Source organism: Cyprinus carpio, chromosome B24 (genome assembly GCF_018340385.1).
Source record: "Cyprinus carpio isolate SPL01 chromosome B24, ASM1834038v1, whole genome shotgun sequence".
NCBI lineage: Eukaryota > Metazoa > Chordata > Actinopteri > Cypriniformes > Cyprinidae > Cyprinus > Cyprinus carpio.
Window position 1 is genome coordinate 4,413,608 of NC_056620.1, and position 12,195 is coordinate 4,425,802.

A 12,195-nucleotide genomic window follows, 5' to 3' on the forward strand; every position below is an offset into this window, starting at 1 on the left:
ACTATGCTTTACATTTTATAACAGTAAAATAGAAAAATAAATTGTAATAATTAATCCAGATGAGGCAAATCTTGATTTATTGATGTGAATAAAATGTGTGGCAAAAGCAACCACTTTTCCCTATGAGGCATGGGATTTGTTTCAAACATGTTGTGATACCGCTTCATAAGCTGTTAAAATTAACACAATCCTTTCTTCCAAATATCCCTAAAACGGATTCAAATATAGAATCTTATTAACAGACTACTGAGAGAAAGTTATTGTGCCTCAACTTGACCATTTCAGTGCATTTTTAGCACTCAGACAGGTATGTCTGCGCATATTGTTTTGATAGAGGGAAACAAGATGCAACTCTAATTTCAACATTATTTATTCTTCTAACATTGTTTGTTAAATACAATATTGGCTGACCAACATTTGGTTTTCAACCACTGGAAACGGATATTATTCAACAGTCTGAATATGGGGCCTCACTGAGTTCCCCATATCTCTGGGACTGAATGATACAGGGCCTTGAAAGTAAAGATTCCAAAAGAAAAGTTCATTAAGAGCTCAAATATAAATGGTGTATAACACTGTATCAAAAATTACAGAAAATTACAAAGAAAATTACAAAATTACAAAAAAAACATACAACTCAAGCCATTCTATAAGGTACCATTTCAGCACTTGACAAACGGATAGCAACTCCTAAGTAGCACTTAAAGCACAGCTACGTGCAATTGCGTAAAGTCAATTTTTGGGAATTGTGTTTGAATTTATATAGATGGGTATTTAATTGACTCGTCGAAAACGCTCTTAAGCACTAAGATCAATCGTTATCGGGAAACCCGGCCCAGGTCGTTTGAGACAGTCTGGGAAGAGAAGTGCTGCGATAATATCAAATATGTGAAAAATACTGCATTTTTGAGCATGAACACCTATTCTAGAACACCCCAGAAACCAAATCAAGACTTCATAAAAGGGGATAATAGAACCACATTATAACTGGTCACAAAAAAGTGTAGTCCCTGATGTTTGAATATTCCTCTCTGCAAGCTCATTAAAACTTGCTCTAACTAAAATCTAATAAACTACTGGAATAATTGAACTGAGTGGAAAATGCAGAAAAGCAATCCCTGTCAACATGCAAAATGAAACAAACAAACTTGTCAAATGACAAAAAAAATCACAAGTTGGCACATTCGATTAATAGGATGTGTGTATCCTTGTGTGTGAAAAATAACCTGACTTTGTTTTTGACCAGGGACACAAGATTGATGACCATGGATGAGTTCTGCCATGAGGCTCGTCCTGGTCTACTGGAAAGCCAAGGATTCTTTCAAGGTTAACTCTGTGGAGGCAATGTGTCCAGGGCCTCAAGTGTCTGGCCAGACAGCTGAAAATGTAGAAGATGATCAGGAAATCATCGGAGAACTCACTAATCTCTTCACATTTTAGCCCAGAGAGACAGCACAAAGATGCACACAGCACCTAATGCCTCTGGTCCCATTTTTTGTGTCAGATAAATGTGACAGTTATGGGATTTCACCATAATAACCTCTCTAAGGACCCTGATATCTGTGTCACTTTCCAAAGCGTCCACAAAACTGCCAACACAGAACAGACAACTGCTATACGAGTAGGAAGATAAACTGTTATATATTAAATAAAAGCAATAAGCAAGGCCATGCGTTAGAGAAATGTTACCATTGTCAAGGAATGTTATGTGTACAATGAAAAGCAGAAACTTCCTTAACCCTGGTAAAATCACTGTAGCACAACCCTAAATGGCTTATAATATGTTAAAGACACCAACTGCCAATATTAATAGGCTAACAATAAAAATAATATAATTTTATAATATAATTTTGCCAAGCAATTAGCTTAGAACCTTTCATGTGTCGAGTCAGGGTTTCAACACACCTATCAACAGAGAAGTCATGCACCATTTTGACCTCCACATGAAAAGCACTGCAGATAGTGTTGTCACGGAAGGGTGATTTTACAAGGTTGCTAGGTAGCAAGAAAGAGGGAATTGCACACAGTAAACAGCGGCAACTGTGAAAGAAAACGAAAAAGGTAGCATGCATTTGAGCTTAGAACAGAAACGAGTCCTGGCAACTAAAAAAAAAAAAAAAAAAAAAAAAAAACGGTCTGAAGTGGTGGGTTCACAAACTTGGGACTTGTGACTCTCTCTTCTATTAGTACTAGGCCACAGGCTCCAGTAGGTATAAAAGTGTACCAATTAAACCTGATTGATCCATTGCAGACTGCTGTTACATTGGAACATCCTACGCCCGTGATCACAATTGTTCTGATTTATTGTTTACAATTTTTATTTATTTATTTTTTTATGAATTTGTTTGATGCACCATTCTATATATCTGTAGGTATGTCTGGGCTGTTGTACGAAAAAAAAAAAAAAAAAAAAAAAAAAAAAAAAAAAAAAAATATATATATATATATATATATATATATATATATATATATATATATATATATATATATATATTACACAAACAAATAAAATATCAGTACAATTAACTATAACTGTTATAGACCAGAGTTTTGACACTGCCACAACATAATGAGCATGAGCCAGACTAAGGCCATTTTTTTTTTTTTTTTTTTTTTTTTTTTTTTTTGTGGTTTCTTCAAACTTGATTTTCCCAAAAAAGTAGCCTGCTGTAGTCGATATCAGATGTACATTTATGGTAAGCCTACTTTGAAGCATGTTGTGGTTCTAAATGGTATCCCAAAAAGCAGAGTATATATCCAAAAAAATCATACAGTAGTAATGTCATACCTTTAGTGGTACTGTGTAGAAAATGTCTTTACCTGGAGAAATTGTTTTCATCAGTGGCAAAAATAATACAGGCTTGGTGATTCGTAAACCACTTCATCCAGTTGTTCTCTGTAGTATCCCCTACCCTTGAGGTGAGAGCCGATCCAAACGATTCAAAAAATATTATTCAAACTGAATCATGAACCGATTCAGTCATTATTCAGGATTTAAAATGTACATTGAAAAGAACTGACTCAAAAGAATGATTCACAGATCGGAAATCACTTGTTATTATAAACACCTGACAAAAACTACGACGCTACAAGATAAATTTTAGTTTACTAAAGCTTGCAGTCTGAAGTGGCTGTGATAAGATAAAAATAACTTGTTATGCAAAGATGATGTGGGTGTTTCTATAATTTGTCCTGTGGCACAAACAACAAACACTAGCGTTTCATGAACCAGTGACTCTTATAAGCCGGTTCTTTTCAGTGAATCAAAAAATCCATCGCAACTAGCACAACTAAATAATGAGTGTGTCGGATTTTTAAATAAGTAGTTCGAAACGATTTCTTTCAGTGAATGTTTGTATACTTAGCTCCCACACTGGCAAAAATAGAAGGTTGTGCTCATATGTCAAAGGGATAGTTCAGGCAAAAATAAATAAATAATAATAATAATAATAATAATAATAATAAATATATATATATATGAAAAGTAAAATTCTGTCATTTACTATGATAGTTTTTAATCATGAAACATTTTGGCTACCAACATTCCTCGGAATATTTTGCAATATTTTCTGCTGACTTTTTGCCTCGCTGTCTTATCAGGCAATAACTTTGCAGGCAGCATTTGCACAAGGAGACCTCATGAAACTGATTTCTGACAGGTTTTTAATGATCTACAACAAAATAGAGTAAGCTTTGGTGAAAACTATGCAAATATTTAATAACTAAAATAGCATTTTCTCACTAGAAATAACATCAAGAGTGGAAATAGTTAAAAATATATACATTTACACATACTGCAGACCACTAACCACAACTTTCAGGTGCCATGTTTATTTTTTTAGCTAAGCTGTCACAGATTGGAATGCACAGGATTGTGGGATATCAAAGACAGTGAAGGATACATCTATGCATCCTTCAAAAATCAATAAAATGAAAGCATCTCAGGAGACAGGAGGTGAAGCTGACATTGAATTCGGATATGCCTTGATGCGTTCCTAACTTGAAATGCATCCTCCAAAGGCAGCATTTTTCATCTTTTGGACACAGCCCACGACTCCACACTTACTACTGTGGAGTCTCTAGCTCCAAACGTTATCATCAGTGCGTGTAAGATGACATGTTTGGGACATTTTGGCTTCATTTTTCTACAGTGGGAAGAAATAGAGATGTGTTGTCCATTTTTTTAGAGTCTGATTCAGCAATGGAAAGAATGTATATACATTAGGATGAGTAAAAAATTACCTTCCTTGAACCACTTTTGGTACTGTAGGTACTAACCACTGCATACTGGGACACCCAACAAGACTTCACTATTTGGCTCTAGTCAAAGTCACTCAGATCGTATCGCTTGCACATTATTCTTGCTTCCAACACATTCAGTTCAATAACTGACTTTTCACTTGCTGCCTAATATAGGCCATCCTACCCCTTGACAGGTGCCATTGTAACAATATAATCAATGTTATTCAGGGCTTTCAGTGTTGTGGATGATCATTGTGTCAGTAATCTCAAGTGCCTCTGGTGTCATTTGAAGAAGGAGCTGCAATTAAAAAAAGTGTGAGAGACAAAAAAGGCCATGAGGAAGGAGGGAAGAGAAAGTCATATAGTATGAGAGAATGTGTACCTGAAATACTGACATCCCATTCTGGCCTTCCCTCTCATAAACGCTGTTGTCAGCCAGAGACACAGGGACAATTAATCTCTGCACAGAAAAAACACAAACATGAAAACACAAAAGCCATCAAGATGACAAGACAAGGCAGTTCAATATTCCAGATTTTCATTGCCATCAAGTACACGAATAGCAGTGATAAACTTGTTCAGGCTGAACAGTAACAGATTGCCACTGTGGGATTTTGTTCATATGTCCGTAATTGAGATTTTCAATTTGGTAAGATGAGCTGGAACACAAATTTGTTTGTTATCAGAATGGAAACTAGTACCCAGAGACAGAGGAAAACAAACCACAGACTGAGATGAGGCCTTCAATACATGGGAAAAAAAAATCGTGGTAAAATCATGGTAACCAATTCAAGACCATGTGTGGATATTTTTGATTAATTTCTAAAAATCCTTGTAAATTTTATTGAAGGTCTATATTAGGAATAACAACCAATACACCATTCGCCAACCAAATGCATGAACGTAAACATCAAATGTCTCATATAATGGCATACATTCCATGCAGTCAAGGAAGGTATTCAAACTTCATGACAAATTAAATTTGATAGCGATAGTTTCCTGAAAACACTATTCTTTTTACACAACAAAGAGAAGCACTCTAGCAGTGCAGATATAATTATTCACTAGTTAATTACCATGGTGTTTGTTTGAATGTATCAGCTTGTTTTTCCAGTGCCCCGTCTATTTTACCTTCTCTCTGTTCTTTTCATGAAATCTACAGTACCGGCAGAGCACGGCGAAGACTTCTAATAAGCCTGAAATCCTCTTGTCTCTCTCCACAAGTAGAGACTGTGCATGGGAGAGAGGGGAAAATGCATACCAAATCAGAAATCATTATTTTTGCCCTTCAGAAGTGCAAAACAAAGGGCAACAGGTTAGCTGGCGGAAAGTAGATAGAATTTTACTGCCGTCATTTGTGTGTAGGTGTGACAGAGAGAGATAAATGGAGAAAGAGAAATAAATGCCTGTTCAAGCTGTGCTCATAAACCTGCACATACCAAACAGGAGACAGACTAAACTGATCTTTTATAACTCATATATATATACTTTTTAAGGACATTTTGGAGCCTGTTTGTGTTGTGCTTTTTGCATTCATCATAGAAAAGCAACAGAATAATTTAATACATTTTTATAAAGTCTGCTATGTTTAATTTTACTCAGCATTTGCAAAACACCATATCAATTACACCGCTAAACACACACACACACACACACACACACACACACACACACACACACACACACACACACACACACGCATACACATACACAAAGCCTGAAGCTCAAAGGCAATAATTTATCATTACCAGCCTTCACTATGATGGAATACATTCTTGACTGTGGCAAAGGCGACGTTATTTTCCCTTAAACTCTTGCGATTTCTGTAACACTTTCTTTGCTGTAGCAAAATTCTCCTCAGGATCAGAAATGCGAATCTTACTCTTCCTCACGGCACTAACAGGATTGACGCCCGTGAAGGCTGAAGTCTTCTCAGGACTTTCGTTACTAACCTTCTGCGCTACTGGAAATGAAAAATAAAAATTGCTCAAGCAACACAAGCCCACCTCTATAAATTAGAGTGTGAAAAACATAATTTATCATCTGCCTGCGGATAGCCCTTTTCAGCTGACTCTATGAAATAACAGTGATTATAGTGTGAAAGAATTAATTTGTTATATGCGTACCGGATAGAGTTTTTTAGTCACCATGAATCAGTTTATTAACGTCTGCCGGTGGCACAATGCCTTTGGAGGTGAATTTATTCATTCATAAAGATCTGTTTACGACGTTTATCTACACTCTGGTGCCAGACCACTAAAATGTAACAAACAACCCAAAGATAAAGATATGGCATGAGGGGTTTATAAAGAAATGACATTAGGGGGAGACATTAGCTTTGTTCCAAAACACAGCGAGCTGCCTCACTGTCAGCTGCCTGTATAGGTGGATACATTCTAAGACAGTAATGTAAACACTGTGAAACCTCATAAATGAGATGCTCCTGTGCATCACACAAATAGTGATCCTTGTCTGAAGTGTATGCTTACAGTTGACTCCAACAAAGTTTGATGTTAGCATATTGCTAAGCTAATGATACAATACTCTACAGTACCACATTTTTTTGGATAACATCAAGATTTTTGAATAAAATTAAATGGAAAAGTACATATTTTACTGGTATATAGTACTGAATTGAATATGCTACTTTGTCTTAAGTTTACCTTCCTGTCCTAAATGCACAACAAGCCTTAAAATACTGTCCAGCTCAGGGGTATCCAAACTCAGTCCTCCAGGTCCATTGTTCTGCAAAATTTAGTTCCAACCCCAATCAAATACACCTAAACCAGCTAACCAAGGTCTTACTAGGCATCCTAGAAACTTCGAAGCAGGTATGTTGATGCAAGTTAGAGTTAAACTCTGCAGGATCTTGGCCCTCCAAGACCAAGTCTAAACACCTAAACACCCATGTTAATGTTTCTGGGATAGTTTAGGACCATGTAAGTCACTACTAATGCAATGTTCATGTCATGCAATTTTATCTATCTATCCATCTATCCTATTTTTATTTTTTTTCTCCACACATGGATCCATTTTGGCATTATGAGCAATGCCATAGAAACAATTAATGATTTCTGAGTGTAAGAATGTAAACTGAAAGTTTTCTTGCAATTATGACAATGCAAGTCAATGTAAAGGCTGAACTATTCTAGCTCTTGTTTAAATTTATCCCACCATTGACATCTGTTGTCTTTTGAGGCATTGCAACAATAAAACAGATTTGAGTTCCTGAGCTCCTGCACAGAGCAGCTGAGCTCAAACCTTGATCTCCCTCTGAGTATGTGACTCACAGGGCTTTGCTCATATTTTATGGCTTCTAAATAAACTCAACAGATGTCTTCCTTCAAGGTAGGTGCTTGATAACTAACTCTGTCGTTTTCTCTTTAATGTTGTCATTCATCATAGAGAAATGAAAGGGGCTGGCTGGCTGTTTGAAATATCAAAGAAAAAAATACTGGCTAACTAATCATTCCATCAGTTTGTTTTTATCAGATTTGATCAGTGGAGCTCAGAGATAAACAAACTCTATGGAGAAAAATAATTCCTCTCTGTTTGAAGCTCTGCATACAAGCAAGCAGGGGGTTTTAAGTAATATTTGACATGAATCATATATTAATACCCTCACATTCTTGCTTAGTACTGTAAGTTGTTGTTAAATAGAGAAACAAAATTACTTAAACTGTAACTTCTAGCATATTCCTAAACCTGGACCTCATTAAAAATAAAGAACAAATTCAAGCACCAAAAGCAGCCCACACACTCCAAGTTCTTTTTATAAAAAAAATAAAATAAAAAATATATATATATATATACACATATATATATATATATTATATATATATATATATATATATATATATATATATATATATATATATATATATATTCATAGGCTACGTGGTTGCAGTTACATTTTAGTTCAAAATTGTAAATCTCATTGTTTAAAAAAAAAATACTTTATTGATATAGACATAGACGTTCAAATGTTATACTTTTAAATTTTGTACCATAGTGTATGTAATTTCTCAGTAGGCTATATTCATCTCCTAAATTAGGCCTTCACCACTTGTGCAGTCACAATTCTATAATGGTAAAATTTACTCAATGCTTTATGTATAAGATGTGTGACACTTTTTTTTATGACATTAAACTTTATTTTTAGAATAATTGTACATAGGTTAAGCAAAACAAATGTGATTATTTATGAGAACCTTTTGTACAACTTTTATACACGTACTTAACTGTAGACACAGAAAAGACATAGCCTACTCTGTGGTACAGAGCACATATTTTGAGCGTCCCTTATTCTGTCCCTTATTTTCCTATAAAGAATCATAGTTGTCCCTTATTTTCATTTTCTGAAGTTGGCAACCCTAGGTCCAGCTTTGTAAATCGCCTTTCCTAATAATGTGCAAATTAGCAAGTTTCAGGATGAATAAAAAGTAAAGTAAACAGACTCTCTGAGAGCGGCTGGGGAGAGAGGGGCGGGGTCAGCAGAGCTCATTAACATTTAAAGGAAAATGCTACAAAACGGCTTGCTCTCAAAGAGCTGTTTTTGACAGGGTAAAAAGATGTTTTTTACACTACCATTGAGAAATTTGAACCAAACTATGTTACAGACTTTACATTAAGACCATAAATAATCATATCAACTTGTGGAAAAAATGGGCATCCAATGACCCCTTTAAGTAAGCAAACTAAATAATAATAATAATAATAATAATAATAATAATAATAATAATAATAATAATAATAATTTGAAACTTTACACATACACACCAAGTTTATTTCCTATGCTAACTCATGTCGAGATTTAAAAAAAATAAAATAGAACAGACAGACAGACAGACAGACAGATAGATAGATAGATAGATAGATAGATAGATAGATAGATAGATAGATAGATAGATAAAAAGATAAATCCTCCATAATGTTTTGATAAAAATATCTTGCAAGATGTCTGAGTGATTTGTAAGTAAAAAAAAAAAAAAATACTATGTACATTTTTGGGGCCTTATTAAAATAAATTGTAGTACCCAGTTCCTATAAACCCTGTTCAAATGCTTCAGTCTGAGCAGGAAGCTGATGTCTCTGAATCAGTCTTGAAGGGTCAGAGCACAGCAGGGGTCTCATAATTGTGGGTTGAAAAAAAAATGTCATCTGTCTCTTCAGAATCTTTGCTGTACCTGCCAACAGAGTCCCTGCTTGAGCCTCATCAACAGAACAGCTCCAGGCACACAGAAATGACTGCAGATTTATTAAAGGCTAATTCAACTGCACACTGAAAAAACACGGTGCTCTCGGGGTAGCATTCCAGCAATCAAATCTTGGCTCTTTCAGAGAATCTGTCAGGTTATTTTAAACAGACATTTCTCTGAATTGGTGCTTTCAAGGTCTTGGTGATTTATTTATGACACTCTTACTATTTTATTTTTTAATCAATTTTTTGACTGTCCATCATGTGATAAACCACTTCTTCATCCTTCTTCACACCCCACGAATATTCATTTGCCAGATGCATTTATTTGAAGCAGCAGTATAAATAGTATCAGATTTTTATATTATTACTATTTTTTAATAGGACTCACACTAATAACTTTGTTGTTGCAAGTGTAATACTCCAAATCCTGTTATGTTCTGAGACAGCATCCTAACTAAAATGAAATCTCGTAAGTGAGTGATTTAAAACTCTACACAATAACACAATGTTGCTAAGCTAACAGCACAATACTGTAATGAGCATTTCATACATATGCATTTTATACATTTCTGTTGAATTCATCTTTGTACAAAAACAAAGTATACATGGGCTTAAAGGGATAGTTCCCTAAAAAAATTAACATTACCCCATGATTTACAAGCCATCCTAAGTATACTGTGTATGACTTTCTACTTTCAAACAAATACAATAAAAGTTATATATATAAAAAAAAAATGTCCTGGCTCTTCCAAACTTTATAATGAGAGTGAATGGGGTTTAAGATTTTGAAGGCCAATAGTTAGGTGCATCCATCCATCATAAAAGGTATCCCAAGCGGCTTAATAAAAGTCTTCTGAATCGATACAATTGTGTAAGAAATATATCCATATTTAAAATTTATAAATTGTAATCTGTAGTTTCTGCTTATTGTCGTACGATTTTGCATTCGTCTGAAAGAAGAAAGTCATATGTCCTTAATAAGGCTTGAGTAAATTATGGGATCATTTTTATTTTTGGGTGAACTTTCCCTTTAAGAAATCGAAAACCAAAACGGGATCAATCAGCGGGGAACAAAGAGTAATAAAGTCACCCCTCTCTTGCTCCACAGTACCGCAGTTCACAGTTAAAGTGAATTTTAGACAGGGAATCGCCTCTCTTTGTGAACCTATATTAATTATCAATTAAATAAATCCAGTTGATTGACTTTTAATAAAGGGATAGTTCACCCCAAAAATTCAGTTCTGTTAATAAGGTCTGGCTGCAGACATGTGCTTTCAGACATCTGCACTTCTGCAAGTGACATTGCTTGCAATCTTTGGTTGCACTTTATCTTAAGGTGTCCTTGTTACAGTGTAATTATACATTGCACAGTTTCTTAATGCATTTCTTAATGTACATGTCTGCTGGCCTGTATATAGTTTACATCAACAATAAGATGTATATTGAATTTGCTCTTTATCACCATAGACTGTTATGCCACATTAAGCATTTTGCAGTATGGGATGAAAAGTAGAATTTTAATTTTTGGGTGAACTATCCCTTTAGTTGATAGTTGATGTTTTTTTTTTTTTTTTTTTCCAGCCTGTAAATGTGTTAAAATAAATAAATAAAAAATAATATATATATATATATATTTTTCTTTTTATTTTTAGGAGAGGTTGATTGTGCTGAGGCTCTTGAAAGAAGTAGTTAATATTTTTTTTTTTTTTTTAGTTATATGTCTACTCTGAAACAACTAGCTTTGTGTAACTGAACTCTGAACCAAATCAGTGAAGTCTGATCTGTGCTTGACAGGTGACTACATGATTGAGTTGATCAATGAAATTGGCTGTGGGTGGGATTTTTTTGCTAACTGGTTTGAAAAAAAAAAAAAAAAAAAAAAAAAATATATATATATATATATATATATATATATATATATATATATATATACTAATATATATATATATATATATATATATATATATACATATATGTGTGTGTGTGTCTTAAAGCCACTCTGTCAAACACTGCCACAAAATGTTTTGCAAGAAGGCATGCTTGGAGTAAAACCAAATGAAAACCTAATAAAAAAATAAATTAAATTAAAAAATAAATTAAATAATAATAAAAAAAAAAAAAATCCATGTAATAAAGCAGGAGAGACCATCTCAGAGGTTGGATAAATCCGTTTTCTGCAGTGCAACAGAAGTATAGTCCATCTGGTTCTCTGATGAGAGCTCCATGCTGTGTCAGGTGCTTGGCCTGGCTGATTGCTTCTTGTGTGTACTCCGCAGTGGGTGATTATGAAAATGCCTCACAGTAAGTCTGTCATGTGGCACATAAGTGTTTATCTGAGCCTCTGATTGCGGTGTAAGGACACGGTTTGGTTGTCAGGCCTGATTCTGATAGAGTCTTTGATTACCCGTGTGGTAAATGGTGACCTGCTAGTTGGGGAACCATGGGACAATTTCAAAAGAACCCCTTACTTTAAAACATCTTGCAGAGTGGCCATGGAGATTACCATCATTCAATCTACCATGCAGAAATAGCACAAAGGCGGCAATCTATAACGATTACTAAGAAACACATGTAGGTTCTAGGAAAATCTTAACAGTAGCATGACAGAAAATGGCTAAGAGATGATTCAATGAACCTTACAGTCAACAGTTTTTGATGACAGATTTCACGTTAGCCTTGACCTTTTTCATGGATTGTTTTTGATAAATGAGAGTAAAATCAATATTTTTTGAATGTGATCTCACATTATTAAT